This window comes from Lactuca saligna, chromosome 5, assembly GCF_052625555.1.
Source record: "Lactuca saligna cultivar CGN05327 chromosome 5, ASM5262555v1, whole genome shotgun sequence".
NCBI lineage: Eukaryota > Viridiplantae > Streptophyta > Magnoliopsida > Asterales > Asteraceae > Lactuca > Lactuca saligna.
The window spans coordinates 162,099,492-162,112,615 of NC_136421.1; positions in this window are offsets into that span (position 1 = coordinate 162,099,492).

Genomic DNA, 13,124 nt, shown 5'->3' on the forward strand with positions numbered 1-13,124 from the left:
TCAATATGAGTTCATGGTGATGCTCTTCGAGGTCACAACGCACCATCAACGTTCATGGATCTCATGAATCGGGTATGCAAACTGATACTTGGTTGGTCAGTGATCATGTTGATTGATGATATTCTGGTGTAATCCAAGAACAAGGAACAATAACTGGATCATTCGTGTGAGGGGTTGGAGACTCTAAGGAGGGGGAGGTTGTGTGCAAAAGAGTTTTGTTTGCCCGGGGTGTAGTTCTTGGGGCACATCGTCAACCAGAAGGGTATTTTGGTCGATCCGGATAAGATTGAGGCCGTGATGAGATGGGAGGTTCCTAGGACCCCATCATAGATTCGAAGTTTTCTAGGTATCACCAATTACTATTGGAGATTTATCCAGGATTTCTCCAAGATTTTTGTGTCTTTGAGCCGCTTGACGAAGAAGAATGCTACTTTTCAATTGGGGCCCGATCACTGGTCAGCTTCTGAGACATTGAGACAGAGATTGTGTAAGGAACTGATTCTTACTCTTCCTTAGGGGATGGATGATATTTTAGTTGATTTTGATGCATCTATCTAAGGTTTAGGAGCTGTCCTCATGTAGAGAGAACATGTGATTGCTTAGGCTTCGAGGCAGCTGAAGCATCATGTAACGACCCAATTTTCGTAATAACATTTTCATTTTTAATTAATCTCAACCATTTGCAGAAATCATAAATTCCCAAAATATCTGTTTTCAAATAAACACCCATTACATAATTATTTTTCTTGTACGTCATCAGAGTGTCCCAAAACATGTCAATAAAAGAGAGCTAGAGTGCATGCTGCGCCATCACACCTTGCCCTTAGGCTCCAAAGTACCTGAAATAGATCAACAACATGTAAGTGAAATTCTTAGTGAGTTCCCCAGAGCATACCACACACAATCAACATATACATACCCTAATAGCTATTAAAGCTATACATATACCATAGAAACCATGTAAATACGAACCAACAAGAATGCCATGGTCTACCCCACATGGTCTTTACCTAGGACTGCCATGGGCTACCGCACATGGTCTTACATCCACTGTCATGGGCTACCCCACATGGTCTTATATCCAATGCCTCGAGCTCCCCCGGGGTTTTCCATGCAACTATATAATCACAAAACATGATAAATCATAAAATCATACACATAACATGATCACATAATGGGACGGCCTTGGTGCCTTAGACCCATAGTTATGGTGAGAAGACTCACCTCAGTCTGCTGAATATAAATATTGCTCTCCTAACAGTCTGTAATTTCCCAGGCTGAATAAAAATAATAATAATAACATAAACAACATTACGACTTTAAATTAACTAAGGGGGAAAATCCCAACCTCCAATTCCTCACTCAAGGCCCAAATACCCTATCCTTGCTAATGGGCCCAGAAGTCCATGTCCAAAATCTTTAATGGTCCCCTTGGCCTAAAAGGGCCAACCATTAAATCCATGGCCCATATTAGATGTCAAGCCCCTAATTCACAGAATTCAATCAAGCCTATCAACCAAATGGGACCAAAGGTTCAAAGGCCCAAAAAAGTTTAGGGCCCAACTACTGTTGTGTACACCCAACATACCATCTTGGTACGTGCAGCATACTGAGGGTTTGGGGACTACGCGTCGCGTACAACTGGTTACGCCTAACGTACAATCTGTTTAAGCACTTTCTCTATTAAGTGCTTAATGCTCGATTTCCTCAAGACCAAAAGTCAGATCTAGGTATGCTAAAACGTCCTAAGGCATAAAGTTGCCAACTTTATGCCCTTGCATGCCTCAAAAACATCCACACATCCATTAAGACCTTTCTAAGGTCCTTAATCCTTGCATGAGACTTAACCATCCATCAAGATCCCATTTTTATGCTTATAAACGACCAAGGGACCTCAGATCTACCATCCTCATCTTGTGGAGTTTCTTAACTCATCCAAAGAGGTGTAAAACCAACCAAATGGGCAAAACTAGAAAACCCTAGCTAGATATATGGATTTACATGGAAAGATGCAAGCTTTTTACCTCTAGAAGCTTTGTAAGGTGAGTTTGATGCAGGATCTTGAAGCACATACACAATCTAAACTTGCTTGACCGCTTCTTCTTTTTACAATGAACACTAAAAGGTCACAAATGCACTCTTTTAAGCTCAAGAATGATCTCACAAGGTTCTCTGGGGGTACAAGGGTGTTCTAAGGTTATGAAGGCTATTTGGGATTAAGTCCAAGGGACTTAAGATCGTTTAAATAGGCCTCATGCCCAAAAATTAGGGTTTTGCACCTCTGGCATGTACGCCCCGCATAAGGCTTGGTATGCCCACCATACCATAATTCTTCCCGTGACTAGCCATTCATAGTATGCCAAGCGTACACTTCAGTACACCCATCGTACTTAATAGACCATCCATGCAAAAATGTAATTTCCTTAGGGTTTCAAGACATACCTGATTTTTCGGTGTTACAACTCTGCCTCACTTGGACTAGACTTCGTCCTCGAAGTCACAACTGTGAACATATTAGGGTAATGCTCCCGCATATCTTTCTCTGGGTCCCATGTCTATTCGGAACCCTTCCAGTGATACCATTGCACCTTTACCAACTTCACTTCTTTTTTGCGAAGACCCTTTGTCTTCCTATCTAAGATGGCGACCAACTTCTTGACATAATTCAGGCTCCCATACAACTGAATGTCGTCCATGGAAACAACTACGGTCTCGTCATCAATACACTTCCGAAGCTGAGACACATGGAAGGTATTGTGTATCTGACTTAGCTCTTCTGGAAGCTATATACGATATGTCACCTTTCCCACTCGGGATATAATCCTGAACATGCCTCTGAACCGAGGCCCCGACTTACCCTACTTCCGAAACCTGATAATCCTTTTCTAGGGAGACACCTTCAACAGTACGAAATCCCCCACCCGAAACACGAGATCCGAGCACCGTCGGTTTGCATAACCCTTTGGACAGATTTGCACAACTCACAACCGATTACGCACTTGCTGGATTAATCTGGTGGTGTTGAGCACTACCTCAGTGCTCCCCATGACCCAATGTCCAACCTTGTCCCAACACATAGGCATCCTGCACCTCTGTCCATATAAAATCTCGAATGGAGCCCATACAATACTTGCATGATAGTTGTTATTGTACGAAAACTCTTCCAATGGGAGGTACGTGTTCCAACTCCCCCCAAACTCCAGCACGCATGCATGCAACATGTCCTCCAGTGTATGGATCGTCCTCTCACTCTAACCATCAATCTGAGGGTGATATGCCATAATGAAATGCTGCTGAGTGCCGAATTCCTCATGAAACTTCTTCCAGAACCTGGATGTAAACCAGACATCCCTATCAGAAACCACTGACACTGGCACCCCATGTCTAGCCACCACTTATCGAACATAAATGTCCGTCAACTTTTCTGCGGATATTCTCTCTGAGATCGGGATGAAATGGGCACTCTTTGTCTGTCTGTTCATGATAACCCTTATGGAATCTACATTCCTCGCTGTCCTTGGTAGTTTCGTAATGCATTCCATAGTGATCTCTTCCCACTACCACACAGGAATGGCTAACGACCGAACCTTTCCGTGAGGTCGCTGATGCTCGGCCTTGACCTTCCTGTCGGTCAAGCACTGCTCAACGAACTAGGAGATCTCCCGCTTCATGTCGGGCCACCAATAACTCAGCATCAAGTCCCTATACATTTTTGTTGCACCTGCGTGTATAGAAAACTTGGACTTATACGCCTCCTCTAATAACCTCTTCCTCACTCCTCCTGATACCGGCACCCATACTCGTCCACACAGCGTCAAAAGACCACGGCTATCCTTAACAAACAAAGGATACAGACCCTGAATTTTCTCCATTTTCCAATTCTCTCTCTTTGCCCCCTCAACCCGGGCCCCTCTGATCATGTCTAACAAGGGCGAAATCACAATCATCCTCATACAGATATCCCTAATTGGGGACCCTTTTGTCTTTCGGCTCAATGCATTGGCCACCACGTTGGCCTTCCCTGGATGGTATTAGATCTCGCAATCAAAATCCTTCAGCACATCCAACCATCTCCTCTGTTGCATATTGAGGTTTTGCTAATCCATCAAATACTTCAGACTCTTATGATCGGTATAAATTGTGAACCGTACCCCATATAAATAGTGCCTCCAGACCTTGAGGGAAATCACCACTTCCCCCAGCTCCAAGTCAAGCGTGGGGTAATTCGCCTCATGAGGCTTCAACTTCCTTGAGGCGTAAGCAATCATATGCCCCCTCTACATTCATACCGCACCCAACCCTAAAATCGATGCATCGCAGTACACCACTAAATCATCCAAGCCCTCGGATGGTACTAGAATTGGAGCCTCGCATAATCTCCGTCTTAGGGTCTCAAACTCCCTCTGCTGATCCTCATCCCATCAATAGGCCACATTCTTCTTGGTCAAGCATGTCAATGGCACAATGATCTTGGAGAAATCTTGAATAAATCTCTGATAGTAGCCTGCTAAACCCAAGAAGCTACGAATCTCTGAAGCATTCTTCGGTACTACCCATCGCATCACAACCTCTACCTTGGCTGGGTCAACCGAAATCCCCTCATGATTGATGACATGCCCTAAAAACCATACTTCCCAAAGCTAGAAATCACATTTAGAGAACTTTGCATACACTTTCTGCGCCCTCAGGGTCTCCAATACCTCCCTTAAATGCTGCTTGTGTTGCTCCTTGGTCTTAAAGTAGACCAAAATATCATCAATAAAGACGATCACTGGTCGATCCAGCATCAACCTACATACCTAGTTCATGAGATCCATGAATGTTGGTGAGCCCAAAGGGCATCACTACAACCTCGTAATGCCCATATCTATTCCTAAAGACCGTCTTCGGTATATCCTCCTCCTGAATCCTCATCTTGTGATACCCTGAACGAAGATCAATCTTGGAGAACCACGACGCACCCTGTAGTTGATCAAATAAATCATCGAACCTTGGCAAAGGATAACGGTTCTTCACCATCAATTTGTTCAGCTCCCTATAATCAATGCACATCCTATGCGATCCATCCTTCTTTTTCATGGAAAGGATCGGTGGTGCCTAGGGAGAACTGCTCGAACGGATGAAACCTTGGTCTAGCAGTTCTTGAAGTTGTGTAGATAACTCTTGCATCTCAGGTGGTGCCAACCGATATGGTGCCTTGGCTATTGGAGCCGCACCCGACACTAAATCAATGCGAAACTCCACCTGCCTCTCCAGAGGCAGTCCTAGTAACTCTTCGGGAAAAACTTCCTAGAATTCCTATACTACTGGCATACTGCTCATATCCGACATGGTCTTTACTCTCGTATTCGAAACATAAGCCAGAAATCCCGTGCAACCCTACTGCAAAAACCTCCTAGCCCTCGTAGCCGAACAGAGGGTCGGGCCGTGCGAGGGCCTCTCACCATGAATAACTAGTTCTCGCCCACTTGGGGTTTGAACCCTGACCAACTGATGCTTGCAATCAATCATGGCCCTGTTGGCCCGTAACCAGTCCATCCCAACAATCACCTTCACTCCTCGTAGCAGTATCTGAACTAAATCAACGTGAAACCTCTCATAATGCACATTTAGGACACAGTCCCGATATAATCTCGCAACACTCACAGTGCGGTCATTTGCAATGTCCACCTTGAGCGGGGTATCCAAAGTCCTCGACGCATCTCGGAATTTCTTGCTAAGCGTAAGAGACACGAAAGATCGGGTAGCACCCGAATGAAACAGAACATGAGCCGACATATTGTTGACCAAAAAGGTCCCTATACAACATGATTTATACATATATAAGCACTTTGAACAACATAAGGCAAAGAAGAATAAACACGTACCAACCACGACGTCTGGTGCTGCCCGAGCCTCATCAATGGTTAGTTGGAAAGCGCGACTCTTCACCGCTGGAGTTTCCGCCTTGACAGGGCGGCCATTAGTAATCCTTATAGTGGCGGGTTGGGGCGCCACCACTACTCCTCCCCCTCCCAACACCCTCGGACAATCAGCCTTTTTATGGCCAGTCTGGTTGCAGTGGAAACATATAAAGCCCTTCTTGGGGTATTCCTTGCTCATGTGGCCTTGCTGGCCACATGAGTAACATTCTGATGACCCGACCATCCGACAAGCCCCACTATGAAACCTCCCACACTTGGCACACCGGCCCCGACCCTGCTAGCCCCTACCCGAAGGATCAGAGGTCTTACGCTTCTTAGCCTGAGCCCCTGCTGACTGCATATGCTCAGTCTTCGCTTCATGTGGGACTCGAACTCCATTTCCATCTCATGGGCCTTCTCCACCATCTCATTCAGGGTTTTGCACCCCGTAAAGCTCACTAACTCCCGAATATCATCCCTCAGCATGGAATGATATCAGGTCCGTCTCATCTCCATATCTGTAGCATACTGTGGGATCAACAAAGCTCGCTCTTCAAACATGGCGGTGATCTCCCCCACAGTCTCGGTGGTCTGATGCAAACTGTGAAACTCCTCATCAATCGCTACACCTTAATGGGTGGTGTAAACTATAATTTGAAATGTTGAACAAACTCATCCCATGACATCTCAGCTACACCGGTCGCTCCCACCTGACTAGTAACATCGTCTCACCAATCCCGGGCCCTATCTGTTAGCATACAAGAATAAATCCAACCTTTTCCTCCTCCGGGAAAGAACTCGTGCGCTGGGCATTCTCAATGTCCGCCACCCAGCATTGGCTAGAAATGGGATCCCTGGCCCCGGAAAACTCTGGAGCTCCACACCCCTTGAACTCCCAGAATGAGGGAGTTCGGGCTCCAACTTGTCCTACATAAATCTCAGCCATGAATGCCTTGAGTCTTTCCTCCATGATCTCCATCATGCCCTCCTTGACCATCCCAAAGATGACTGGGGTAGCATCAAGGATGCCCCTCGTGACCTCAGCCGCAATCAACTCACGCAGCCTCTCATCAATATCATCAGTAGTGTCTCCTGATGTTGCCCTGGATCTAGATCCCGATCCTGATCCTCCCGCTCCGAAACGTGTTGTCACCATACTGAACTGAAAAAAAATCATAAATCATGATGATCAGGAATCCATAGAAGGAATCTCCCACACCAGTCCCCCTTGAAGCCATCAGATCTACCATTGGTTCGGGTACAGGTCCTGTGCTTCCAGTAGCACGGGCCCACTACTACCTTCCAAACCTACCTGTACACTTCCCGTTGCCGTACCTGATAACTATAATTCATCCCGTAACCAAACCATGACCCACAACTACCATATACCAATATCAGGCTGTCCTAAGATTATTTTACGCATATCAATCAAATCAATCATAACAGGTTGCCTTTATGCATGGAAGTTGTACATAGAAGAAGGATCAAATAGGCTTTCGAATAAGAGATTCTACCCTAGAACCACAACCAAATAAGGAACAAGAATAATGCCAAATCGATCATTCTGAGGCTATAAGCTCCTAACCTTATACAACTATGAAAACCGACAGATAGCAAATTCCATATAATCAACAGAGTGCACCAATCAGTATAACATGGCTAACATATTGGGGGAACTGCTTACTTGGCTCGACTGATCAGGCGCGGTGCACTCTAATCTTCTCATTTCCCTTTTGAAAACCCTTTTTAGGTTGTATATATTTAAAAACAATTTTACGATTTCCATAATCTGAGTCCCGACACACTCGAGGGTGTTCCCGAATCCCTCAAACCAAGGCTCTGATACCAACTTGTAACGACCCGATTTTCATAATAATTTTTTCAATTTTAATTAATTGCAACAATTTTCATAAATCATAAATTTCCAAAACATCTGTTTTCAAATCAACATCCATTAAATCATTATTTTTCTTTTAAGTCATTAGAGTGTCCCAAAACATGTCAATAAAAGAGAGATAGAGTGTACGCTGCGCCATCACGCCTTGCCCTTGCCCTTAGGCTCCGAAGTACCTGAAACAAATCAACAACCTGTAAGCGATATGCTTAGTGAGTTCCCCAAAGCATACCACACACAATCCACATACACATACCCTAATAGCTATTAAAGCTATACATATACCACAAAAACCATGCAAATATGAACCAACAAGAATGCCATGGGCTACCCACATGGCCTTTACCTAGGACTGGCAAGGGCTACCTGTAACATCCCCATTTTTATGGACAGAAAAGACCGATTTTATTTATGCTTTATAAAAACCAGAGTACCTCTTTTAATGAAAATGTTGCAGAATTTTTTCCTAGTAAAACATGATGAATACGTTATCAAGGCATTTCTGAAGAAAAGTATTTATATTCATTTTAAAATGTTTGGGATGTCATCGTCAATACATAAACATAAGAATAAACAGAAGTTACATTCATTATCACTATTGATATATATATATATATATATATATATATATATATATATCTTCTTAATCTCTCAGTGTAATGTGACTTCATATCAACACCTGTGATATAAATAAACTGAGTGGGTCAGGTTGGGAAACCTAGTGAGTACATAGGGTTTTCAAACCACAATAATATAATTATTATGTTTAAACATCAAACAATCAACCCAATTACCCTTCCCCATTATCTTCTTTACTCTTAAGGATCTACCCTAAGAATTAGCTATTCCTCGTTCATTCATTCCTAAGGATTATCATAAGGAATTGGCATGAAGTCCATCGTCATCGAGTTTAGGCACTAAGCCTACATAGTCACCAGGGTTTATACAACAGACACTAAGTCCGCATAGTCGCTAGGGTTTAGGAATCAAGTCTGCATGATCGCCAAGGTTTAGGCACTACGTCTGCATAGTCACCAAGGTTTAGGCATCAAGTCTGCATGATCATCAAGGTTTAAAGTACCCTGGGCGAACACATCATTCACGACACCTATAGGTTGCGAGCCAGCTAGTGTTCCACTGGACTATCTAGAATAGTTCGTGGTTGTCATCAATACTCTGCTAGATGACGGAAACAATGCTTGCGTAAAAGGATTCTCTCATTGTTCACCTCTCACCCTTATCACATAGTCAATATCACCTCTAATCTCATCATCCAGCTCATATTTCATCTACCTATGTTTTACCCAACATATTTTGTAGATATAAAATACATATACAGTTTAAAGCATTTAAAACATGTATAAAATATTTCATCCAGCGTATACAACAAGTATTAAGACAATATGCACACATAGCACGTAATTTATATAAAATAATTCATATCTATATGTAAGATGAAAGAGACCATGCACTCACTTGAGAAGGTGGTGACTCGACACTCGAATAACACTTCGTTACTCTCAACACAATTTTCCTCGGACAAAACCTAGTATCATTACAACTAGAGTTTAGTCTAATATTTTTCGAGATTGATTTATAGTCTAGCTATTATTACTATAATATAAGCGTTAAACAATACTTATATAACCCATAATAGTATCCCAAGTACTTATTATAAGTTCCTAATAATGTTACTATAATTAAATAAAAGCTATATTAAAAATAGCGTAGGCGTAGCTCAGTTACAACGGGTTTTATAGAAAACCGAGATTCTCTTGGAGCAGCGTTTCCGAACCAAAAGGCTCTTTATCTCCAGGCTTTGGGAGCCTCGGGGCTTCCTTCGGGTGCTAGGGGGTTTACCTAGGTTTTTAGGGGTTAGGGTAGGCTAGAGAGACAAACTAGTGAGAAAAAGAAGGTTTGAAAAGTGTGAGATACGAGTTGCCTTCGGCCCTTTTTATAGGCACCAACTGCGGAGTATGTTGGGCGCTCCTACGAGGGTACACGGGGCGTACCTCGTAAGCAGGGCACTCCGGCGTTACGCTGCGTGTTCGTACAACCACTTGTCCGAGCCTCCCTAGTGCGATGTGGATCTTCCGAAGCCAAGTAAATCCGAACGCGGGGCGTTCCTTCTTGTATGCACTGCGAAGTGAGCCAGCTGTCACCCATCCGAAGCGATTCCATGATCAGCAAGTGATGGTCCCGATCGAACCAGGTTAGCACCCCCTCACATATTTCACAATTTTCCTTCCTAACTTCTAAAATTCTTAACTTTTGCATACGAGCTCCATTTTCGATGGTCTTTATGTCCATGCGTAGGTGAGAACGTACCCTACAACTTTCGTTTAGATGTCGTCGGCTAACTTTGAATTTATTTTAAAAGTTATATTTTTAACAGGCCGGGACAGGATTGGTCCATTAAAAATCCATAACTTCTTCATCTGACGTCCGTATCTTCTGTCTTTTTATCGTTACGCTAATATTAATGAGTTATTCGATTCTCATTTAGGTTGTGTCGGCTAGAAACCACTCGATATATTATTCGAACTCCGGGCTGTACACTGCTAAGCCGAAACTTCAAAAAAATCATAACTTCCTCATACGAAGTTAGATTTGGGCATTATTTTTCTGGACACACTTGGTTTAACGTATTCTATGACTTTCGTTTAGATCGCTAAGGGTAAATATCGCTCTATTGTAAATTCACTATTTACACTTGTCAGTGTTGTGTCGGTTCCGTCGGGAAACTTCGATGGGTCATAACTTCTTCGTTATAACTCGGATATCGGCATTCTTTATATGTACGGAACCCTTAAGACACATTCTACAACTTGGTGATGATTATTTATTCTAAATAATCTTTTGTTGAAAAGTCATTTTCATCTTCTATTATCTCTAAATTGACTATCTCGGATCTACGGGTGTTACACTACCCCATATGGTCTTACATCCAATGACATGGGCTACCCCACATGTACTTTACTGAGGACTGCCATGGGCTACCCTACATGGTCTTATATCCAATGCCTCGGGCTCCACCCGAGGTCTTCCACGCAACCATATAATCACATAACATGATAAATCATAAAATAACTGTCATACACATAACATGATCACATAATGGGACGGCCTTGGTGCCTGAGACTCATAGGTATGGTTAGAAGACTCACCTTAGTTTGCTGAATATAAATACTGCTCTCCTAATAGTCCGTAATTTCCCTAGATTAATAATAATAATAATAACATTAACAACATTAGGGCTTTAAGTTAACTAAGGGGGAAAATCCCAACCTCCAATTCCTTACTCCAGGCCCAAATACCCTATCCTTGCTAATGGGCCCAGAAGTCCAAGTCCAAAATCTTTAATGGGCCCCTTGGCCTAAAAGGCCAAACCATTAAATCCATGGCCCATATCAAATGTCAAGCCCCTAATTCACAAAATTAAATCAAGCCCATCAACCAAATAGGCCCAAAGGCTCAAAGGCCCAAAACAGTTTAGGGCCCAACTGCTGCTGCGTACACCCAGTGTACCATCTTGGTACGCACAACATACTGGGGATTTAGGGACTACACGCCACGTACAACTGGTTACGCCCAACGTACAATCAGTTTGGTTCCCCTAATATCTATTGACCATGCTCAAAGCAAAGGCCACATTAGGATGAGTACAAGTCATAGCATACATGATGGACCCCACAGCGGAAGCATATGGAATATGACTCATCTCAGCTATCTCAGCCTCTGTACTCGGACTCTGAGTCTTACTCAGCTTGGCATTAATCTGGATAGGTAATTCCCCTTTCTTGGATTCTTGCATGCTGAACCTCTTCAGCACCTTATCCAAGTAGGTACTTTGATTAAGTCCAGTTAGTCTCTTACTCCTATCTCTTAATATTCTTATCCCCAGGATATAGGCAGCTTCTACAAGGTCCTTCATAGTGAAACACTTCCCAAGCCAGGACATAACCTCCTGTAAGGTTGGGATGTCATTTCCAATGAGTAGTATGTCATCCACATACAACACAAAAAAGCTAACTATGCTCCCACTAGCCCTAACATATACACATGACTCATCCTCGCTCCTCGAAAAGCCAAACTCTTTAACTTTCTCATCAAAGCAAAGATTCCATCTGTGAGATGCTTGTTTTAATCCATAAATGGATTTCTCAAGCTTACACACTCTATTAGTATATTTTGCATCGACAAAACCTCTAGCTGAGTCATGTAAAACTCCTCAGCCAACTTTTAATTAAGGAAGGTGGTTTTGACATCCATTTGCCATATTTCATAATCATGAAATGCAACTATGGCCAACAACACCCTAATAGACTTAATCCTCGCTACTGGTGAGAAGGTCTCATCATAGTCAAATCTTAGAGTTTGAGTAAAGCCTTTCGCTACCAGTCACGCTTTGTAAGTGTGTACCTTCCCATCCATGTCGGTCTTCTTCTTGAGGATCCACTTGCACCCAACTGTCATACGACCTCATACATTGTCAACCAAGTTCCAAACTTGATCGTCATACATGGACTGAATCTCATTGTCCATAGCCTCCTTCCATTTTGCAAACTCAGGGCCTGCCATGGCTTCCTTATAATTATTATGTTCATCCAAATGTATCAGTGTACTATCACTGATAAATGTATCACCTTTAGTAGTGATATGATAACTATGATAAAATTCAGGTGTGTTCCTCACTCTAGTGGATCGCCTTGGAGGTTCAGACTTATCTATCGGCTCAACAGTCTATCGGCTCAACAGGAGTTTACTCCTCAGGTTGTCCGATAGTATTTGAGGTTCCTTCACCACTTGACTCTTGAAGGTCTTCAAGGTTAATTTGCCTCCCACTGTCCCCATGTCTTATAAATTCTCTCTCACGAAAGACTCCTCTTCTTGCTACAAAGACCACATTATCATTGAGTTTGTAGAAGAGGTAACCAAAGGATATATGTGGGTAGCCAATGAAAATACACCTCTCACTTCGAGGTTCAACTTTGTTATGAGTCTCACGCCTCATGTAATATAAAACTAGTAGAATTACATACCTTTCTTGTTGCTTGGATTCCTCGATGACTCTGTGAGCCTAGCACACCAAATGGTGTGCCTCAAATGCTTCATACAACACCACAAGACTTGGAATAACTTGAGAGAATGCCACTTAACACACAAAATCAGCTATGCCCTCTTAGAACTCACTAGTTGCTGATTTGCTAGCCATATGGTCCCTTTTATAATGTTATCATAATTAGGGTTTACACATGAATGCCCTTAATTGTCATGACTCTTCATTTCTAATGATCCATGTGTTTGTAACTCCCACGGACTATCCA